The sequence below is a fragment of the Orbicella faveolata genome, unplaced genomic scaffold (assembly GCF_042242905.1).
Source record: "Orbicella faveolata isolate gen_17 unplaced genomic scaffold, um_ofav_v1 contig_14, whole genome shotgun sequence".
Lineage (NCBI taxonomy): Eukaryota > Metazoa > Cnidaria > Anthozoa > Scleractinia > Merulinidae > Orbicella > Orbicella faveolata.
In genome coordinates this window covers 20,457,501-20,465,000 of record NW_028301541.1, presented here as the reverse complement: position 1 = coordinate 20,465,000, position 7,500 = coordinate 20,457,501, and the positions used below count along the sequence as shown (strand labels likewise).

The 7,500-nt window shown below is 41.5% G+C and overlaps 3 pseudogenes across 1 annotated transcript in view; 1 reads left to right on the top strand and 2 right to left on the bottom strand.

Annotated features, from left to right (window-relative positions):
* Positions 1-475: 475 nt before the first annotated feature.
* On the bottom strand, positions 476-1,105 carry LOC149114446 (histone H2A pseudogene; annotated as a pseudogene).
* Positions 1,106-1,300: 195 nt separating this feature from the next.
* LOC149114445 (histone H2B.1 pseudogene) lies at positions 1,301-1,802 on the top strand (annotated as a pseudogene).
* A 1,963-nt stretch (positions 1,803-3,765) lies between these two features.
* LOC149114444 (uncharacterized) overlaps positions 3,766-7,500 on the bottom strand; it is a 3,836-nt pseudogene continuing 101 nt past the window's right edge. The window contains exons 1-3 of the transcript XR_016206474.1: positions 6,847-7,500; positions 5,329-6,081; positions 3,766-3,924 (exon numbers count right to left, since the gene is read on the bottom strand). The exon at positions 6,847-7,500 is cut by the window's right edge and continues 101 nt beyond it. The product of XR_016206474.1 is annotated as an uncharacterized LOC149114444 (transcript). The remainder of the gene's footprint in view (positions 3,925-5,328; positions 6,082-6,846) is intronic.

The window sequence follows — 7,500 nt, the reverse complement described above, 5'->3', positions numbered from 1 at the left end:
CGCACGTTTAAAAACGTTTGCTCGTATTGCAATCAAAAAGGGCAGACAGGAAGGCAACTCAGTGCATTGTAAATACAAGATTTCAACAAACCGAGTACCATGTTTCAGTTTGAATTAAGACAAGCCCGAATAGGTCCTTTCAATCCAATAATGGGTGAGCTTTGTTTGTTCATGCGACGCTTTGGCGCCTTTTCTGCAACGGTCGCCCTAATTTGCTCGCGCGCTCAACTTCAACGGTTCGCAGTTCTAAATTTGATTTGCTAAAAGGGTTTGCGTGCCGGTGAAGCTTCTCGTAATTCTTTCATGGTTTTTGCAAGCTTAATTAAAAGCGCTTTTAAAGATGTGCGAGCCATATGGTGAGTAGGTGTAGCGCGTGTTTATTTAAAAGTGCGATTTACATATCCGCGCGAAAGATTCTAACGTTTGCGCGATCATGCAGACAAAAGGACCGATACGTAGGAAATTTTTTTATTTCCTAGCTGTAAATACTGGGTTTTAACAAACCGAGAGTACCATGTTTCAGTTTGAATAAAGAAACAGAAATGGTGCAGGGCTTTTGAACTTCATAGAACCACTTCATATATTATTATTCATGTCGGTCAAGACTTTTGTTATATTTGGTGGCTCCTAAAGGAGCCGTTTTTTGTGAGTCAAAGCTTATTTAGGCTTTGGCTTTCTTCTCGGTCTTCTTGGGCAGAAGTACAGCCTGGATGTTGGGAAGAACGCCTCCCTGTGCGATGGTGACGCCGGCGAGCAGTTTATTCAACTCCTCGTCATTACGGACAGCCAGCTGAAGGTGACGGGGGATGATTCTTGTCTTCTTGTTGTCACGAGCAGCGTTGCCCGCCAACTCGAGGATCTCGGCGCTCAAATACTCGAGAACTGCAGCCAAGTACACTGGAGCACCGGCGCCAACACGCTCAGCGTAGTTGCCTTTGCGGAGAAGACGATGGATACGACCAACTGGGAATTGAAGCCCTGCTCGGGATGAGCGGCTCTTGGACTTGGTGCCCTTTGCTTTTCCTTTACCGCGACCAGACATGATTGAATGTAAAACTTACGACGATAAGCCTCTGAGAAAATGAAACAGAAGAGATAGGCATTACGTTTTATTTGCCACTAGTTGAATATAGAGGATCGAAATGCACCAATAAGAACTTTTCATTTGACAAGGGATAACAAAGACTCAAAGTGGTATAAACAAACCACATGGAAAATAACATGACCCCTAAGGTCTGACCAATTAGGAATCGAGAATTTGGATCCTTATGGTAATTGATCCTTTCAAAATTTTATTATAAATACAAAATGCATCATCTAGTCTTTATTCAAATCCATTCTAATCTACAGATATGGCACCCAAAGTTGCAGGAAAGAAAGGCGAGAAGAAAGCCGGTAAGGCAAAGGCCGCGGCTGATGGAAAGAAGAAGAGAAGGGGAAAGAGAAAGGAAAGCTATGCTATCTACATCTACAAGGTGTTGAAGCAAGTTCACCCTGACACTGGTATCTCCAGCAAAGCCATGGGCATCATGAACTCGTTCGTCAACGACATCTTCGAGCGCATCGCCACCGAAGCTTCCCGCCTTGCCCACTACAACAAGAAATCAACCATCAGCTCCCGCGAGATCCAGACCGCCATCAGGCTGCTTCTGCCCGGTGAACTGGCCAAACACGCCGTGAGTGAAGGAACCAAGGCTGTGACCAAGTACACCAGCAGCAAGTAAACTCACTTTGTGGGTTTCCCGCCAAAACAAACGGCTCCTTTAGGAGCCACCAAATGTTATAAAAATCAATGACCAACAGCTCCTCTTTTGGCCCCTTATCTGAGTATTCATTATAAACTCATTTTTGTGGTGTGCAAACTCCCCACTGAACGGAGAATGTAGTATCGATGACATTAGCCTGTAGACGACGATTAGTCCCTGCTCCGCTTAGTCCGTTTGTGCGTGACCCGAAAGAAAACCGGGAGAAAAAAAATGGCCGCGCGAATTCCTGCCGGCGAGAGGCACGCGCGTCTCACCTTCAGGATTTCACGCGGCCATTTTTCCCTCGCGGGTTATTTACGGTCTCGCTCGACGGACAAACGCTCTCTCCGATTTTTCGTTAGGAGACGGCGGCTGTGACAAAGGCTACATGATACTCTGGGCCTACTAAATTACATCGGCAAAGCGGTCCGGTCACGCGTGGTTCTGGAAAAAAGCTTAAGTTCCATAATTTATTCGCTTTCGTAGCCTCACGCAGAAAGTCTTTATCTTCGTCATCATCGCGTTTGTGACCGACGGAACGGTGTAAACCGCGCTCTATTGTCCTTGGGTAAGAAGATCAAATGGGCTAAGAGTGGGCGATTGCAAAACGCATTTTATCGAACGCGTGACGGCCGTTGCCTTGTGTCACGTTCCGTGAGATTTATCGAGTTCATCGCGCGCGTGGCACGACCTCACGCGTATTGCCCCCAGTCCCAATAAACGAGCTGCGTGGCTGCATACAAAACTGTCGTGATCAGGCAACTTTTTTGGCGGTCTTATCATTGACGCGATGACATTATATTTAATTATACTTATTTTTTTCCCCGCAACTAACAAGAAGATAGTAGGAGGGTAAAAAGAATTTTTTCCCATGGCAATCTTCTTATGGAGAGCTTAGAGATTGCTCAAACATTTGTTCCGTAGCACATGATGACAGCACGCATCTGGAGTAGTGACCGAGAGCCTTGAACAGGTTTATCTGGAGTCGAGACTATGCCATCTCCCGTGCTCTCTCGTCTCCGTTTCGGCTGTGTAACGTTTGATTCCGCGTTTGGATTGCCAACAACAGTCCCTCGGTTTAAAGCCGAAATTAGCTAATTAACAAGATTCTCTAGCCTTGATCAATAAAATAGAAAGATCAAGGAATAAAAACAAATTAATAATAATAATAATAATAATAATAATAATAATAATGGTTTAATGATGACTTTTCTACAGAGTAGTTCTACATTTCTACAAATTGTTGCTGTGTAGCACTTTGAATTGAATTGCATTAGATTAAGTTTACAAAAAGTGCTTAAAGGTATTTTTAATTTTAGAGACGTCTCCGAAAATACCTTTAAGCACTTTTTTGTTAACCTAATCTATTGCTGGTTTTCAGTGTCACGCAATTCAAAATAGATCAAAGTAAAAAACAAAACCGGTCAATAGATAAAGTCCAGAATCTGGGAAATAAAAGAAGGTAAATATGCAAAGACTCTCGCCAAAATTCTGGTCACAGCAATTTTTCTTATGCGAGATATGCGAAGAAATTTTTTACCCAAATTTACAGAGATTTGTATGGAGACGCCATGCTGGTGCCCATCCGTATGGGCACCAACATGGCGGCCGGAAACCACCAGAAACATCTGTCACTGAGTTTTGCTACAAAAACGTGAATTTATCCCTCGAGAAACTCTAAAACATTAAAATAATACTTCTTCTCAGACATGAACTGTTCAGATAGCCAAGTTCCCCAAAATAAGTCACTTTTTTAACCATCATGACAGCTCTCTAGGCCGTCATGTAAATGCCGCGTCACGCAAAAGCTTACAAATTCGAGCGTAGTGTATCACAAAACCAAGACCCCATTCGGAGCGAAAATTTGTATGAATATTAGTTTTCAGCTGCTCTTATACATCATTAAAGTAAAATCTCAGGAAGATCAATAGTTTCGTTGTTTGAATTTTAGTGACGTCACGTGAAAACCAGCTATTAGAGGGATCAAGGACCCAACACAATCAACGACAACTGCAAATGACATCTTAAGAGTTCAGTTTATGTAAGTCAGTGCAAAACAGTAACAAATATCCATAGCTATTCAGTTCTAATTTGCGTTGTACATTCAGTTCTAAAAGTTTCACCTAACTTGTATAGTGGTGGTGTCTTGTTAGGCGAGTCCAAAATTTCTGTAAAATTCCTGCAGAGATGAAAGCGGAAGAAAATTTAATGTGACTTAAAAAAAGAAGAGTTTGAAAAATTGATGTTGTTATTGACCAATCGATAACTCAAAATCCAAGAGTACTGTTGTTTTACTTTCGCATATCGTCCTATGCCTTCTGAGAATTACGCGCCTTTATTTTGATCAAGAAAACTGGTCAGCCAGTTCATTTTGAGGTTCCATTTTATTTAAAGGTACCGTAAGTTTTCGCCTCCTAGAAACAAATGCGCGCAGATGACGTCAACTTCCTGGCTCCACACTGGTCGGCTCGCTGCGTTCTTTCAAATAGGATTGTGTTAGCGTCAGTCTCCCGTCCCGATTTACGCTACTGTACCAAACTCGAAGCTCGCTGATCATAAGTCGGCGGAGACAAAGAGCGCCTCTATCTTACGACTCAACCAGGAAAACAAGGTAAACAAGGTGAATAAGGTCTTTTTTTTACATTTCTCGAGAGATCCCTTGAGAAGGATCATGCAGGAAATAAAGTCAGGCATGTTGAACGGCTGGCTCTTAAGAGTGATGACGTCGATAAAATTGACCAGTCATAATGCGCGTACTGTTACAGTCAAACCTGTATATAACGGTCACCCTTAGGAAATGGCCAGGTGACCGTTATATACCGGGTTACCGCTATACACAAGTTTCCTTTAAACTCCCCGTGAAGTCAATAAACAGTATTTTTATTTGCAAATAATCACTCAATTTACGTTTCATTGACAATAACGAGTAACAGCAACGCAATAAACACATAAAAAGGCCTACAAAATGTCCATGCATGGTGTACTTTAAAGGGCGTGTAGTATACTTGGATCTAAGTTTCCATGTAGGAAAAGCTTTTAACGTAACAATATGGATTTCAAGAAGAAAAAAAATCGGTAATAGTTTTCTGATATTTCGGAGTTCGAAGCCTGATTTCATGTAGTATGTCATTAACTTTACTCAGTGTGAAAGAAAGTTCTTCATGGTCATGTATTAGTAATTGTATTTAGTACTAATATTTGTATTTTTGTGCGACCCCTGCCTTGGTGGCTGCTATTTAACGAGCTGATGAATAACGCTTGAAATTATTCGTTAATCGTTACCCAATTTTGTGACCGTTATATACAGGTAAAAGATAATGAAATTGTTGATTCAGGAAGTCTAAAGGGTGACCGCGCCCGTTATATACAGGTGACCGCTATATGCAGGTCAACTTAACAGTAAATATAAGGGATGAGTTTTGGCAAGTTGTTCAGTGACCGTTATACACAGGGTGACCGCTTTATACAGGGCCGTTATATACAGGTTTGACTGTAGGCAAGAATAAATAGAATCCGAAACTTTTCGAGTTTGTGAACAATTTTTTCCCTAACTGAAAACAGGTAAACAAATATCTATTATTACCTTGCTTATGACCAAACCGCCCTTTGTCTAGTACGGTATTATTCCCACGTGCTGCCCATAGAGGAACATAAGCTGGTGTTGTCCATGTACCACGACCAGCTATTCTTCTGACATCTTTGTGTCTATATGATCCCGAAGACGTACCAACTACCCTCCCTCCTGTAGCTTCAAAAGGTCTTGAATCTCGCCGTAAGCTCCGGCTTCTCACGTGTTTATTAAACTCTTTAATGTCTTCTTCTTCCGAATCCGACTCTAATCCCCAAAACTTATCTCTTTCCTTTAACCATCTTTTGCATTCTTCGCATCGTGTAATTCACGCTTTAGGACTTTTCTTGTTTGAGATCGTCCTCATCGCTTCTAACTCCAGATGTAGTCTTTGTACTAAGGTTTCCACAGCGCGCATCTCAAACTCTTTGTAACTCTCTCATGCATTGCTGAATCGTGTAGTCTGCCGAATTCACCAGCTCTGAACTAATCTTTGTGCGTCTCCTTGCTGATGCTAAACGTGTCTTTCGCTCCTTTAGAAAACCCTGAAGACTATTAATCCTGTCTTGAAGTATCTGGACAGTTGATTTGAAACGCTCTGTGCTATCATCGGAAGTCTCTGATCTGCCGAGCCTTCCGAGCAGGTGAACCCGGCAAATCAAACCTTACTTTGTACATGTACCGTGGAAGAGTGGATTTCAGTCTTAAGTTTGATTGGCCGAGTGTTTCCTTCCTTAGCACTGATTCTGCTCCATATCTCATCATCATCTACGGGGTAAGACAGACTGAATTAAAATAATAGCTGATGACAATTTAGTGTAGCACTAGAACTGAAAGTCAGAAAGACTTGATCTGGACATAGCGTCGCCTTGGCGTACTCAAATAGCTAATGTCGGTCAGAGGCTATGGTTTCTCAATGGACAGTGTGTAATGATAAATTAGTCATTTAGAAGTTGTGCTAATGATACAAATATGTTTAAACTGATTTCAGTCGGTCTGTCGATTAGTCAGTCAGTCAGTCAGTTAGTTAGTCAGTCATTTAGTCATTTAGTCAGTCAGTCAGTCAGTCAGTCAGTCAGTCAGTTAGTCAGTCAGTAATTTAGTCAGTCAGTAATTTAGTCAGTCAGTCAGACAGGCAGGTAGCAGGCAGGAAGGCAGTCAGTCAGTCTGTCCTGTCTGTCATTCAGTTAGTTAGTCAGTCAGTATGGCAGGCAGACCGTTTTTCAGTCACATTGTCAGACTGACTATTTGTCAATCTCAGTTCTGTCAGACAGTCAATCAGTCAATCAGTCATTCAGCCAGTCAGTCTGTCTGTCTGTCTGTCTGTCTGTCCCTGTCTGCCTGCCTCTGTCTGTCTGTTTGCCAGTCAGTAAGTCAGCCAGTTATATTTAGAGAGAAAAGCTGATTTACGTTGGTTTTGCTTATTTAGACCTCGGTAAGTCCAGCAATAACGAAAAATTGATAATATACAGTGGCTAAGTAATTATTCATTTAAGATTTTTCATATCATTATGAACATTTTAAATAACTTACCTTCCTCGATAATATAAATTTTTGAATGCTCTATAGTGTCTTCCAGATCGAAACTCGTGTCTACCAAGTCCATTCTCATTTTAATCTCATTTAATTCACTGAATAGTTCGTCTAACGCCATTGCTTTCACGTGGCTTTTCAAGTCTTTTAAAACTTCTTCAATCTCCGTAACGTCATTTCTTCCTAAACGCTTAGTGATGCACGTTCTTGTCAGAGTCTCACGAATATTTTCCAAAGCCTCTAAAATGACAAGTTTGTCTTGTTCGTCGGCTGCTGCAAGGAAATTCTTGTACAGTTTTAAAATTGAGTGTAGTTTCGTTAAGAGCTGTTCGTCTTTGCATGGAACTTTCCTCGTCGCCATCAGTAGTCTTTTTTTTTTTAAGTAAACCTTGATAACAATTTTCATTCACATTTTCATCTTTTTCCCGGCACGTTTACATATCCTGGTAACGATTATTCACGTCATAACACCTCGATTCGAACAGCATGCGCGTGTCGTGGTGTACCAAATGGCGCGCGTCAAATAAAATACAGAGTTTCAGAACAGATTCAAAACAATTGGCAAACCGTCAAAACAGAAATATCGTGATGCTAGCAAAACGAAATCTCAGTTGGACGCAAGTTTGAAATATAAATATGAGTTCGGCAAACGGA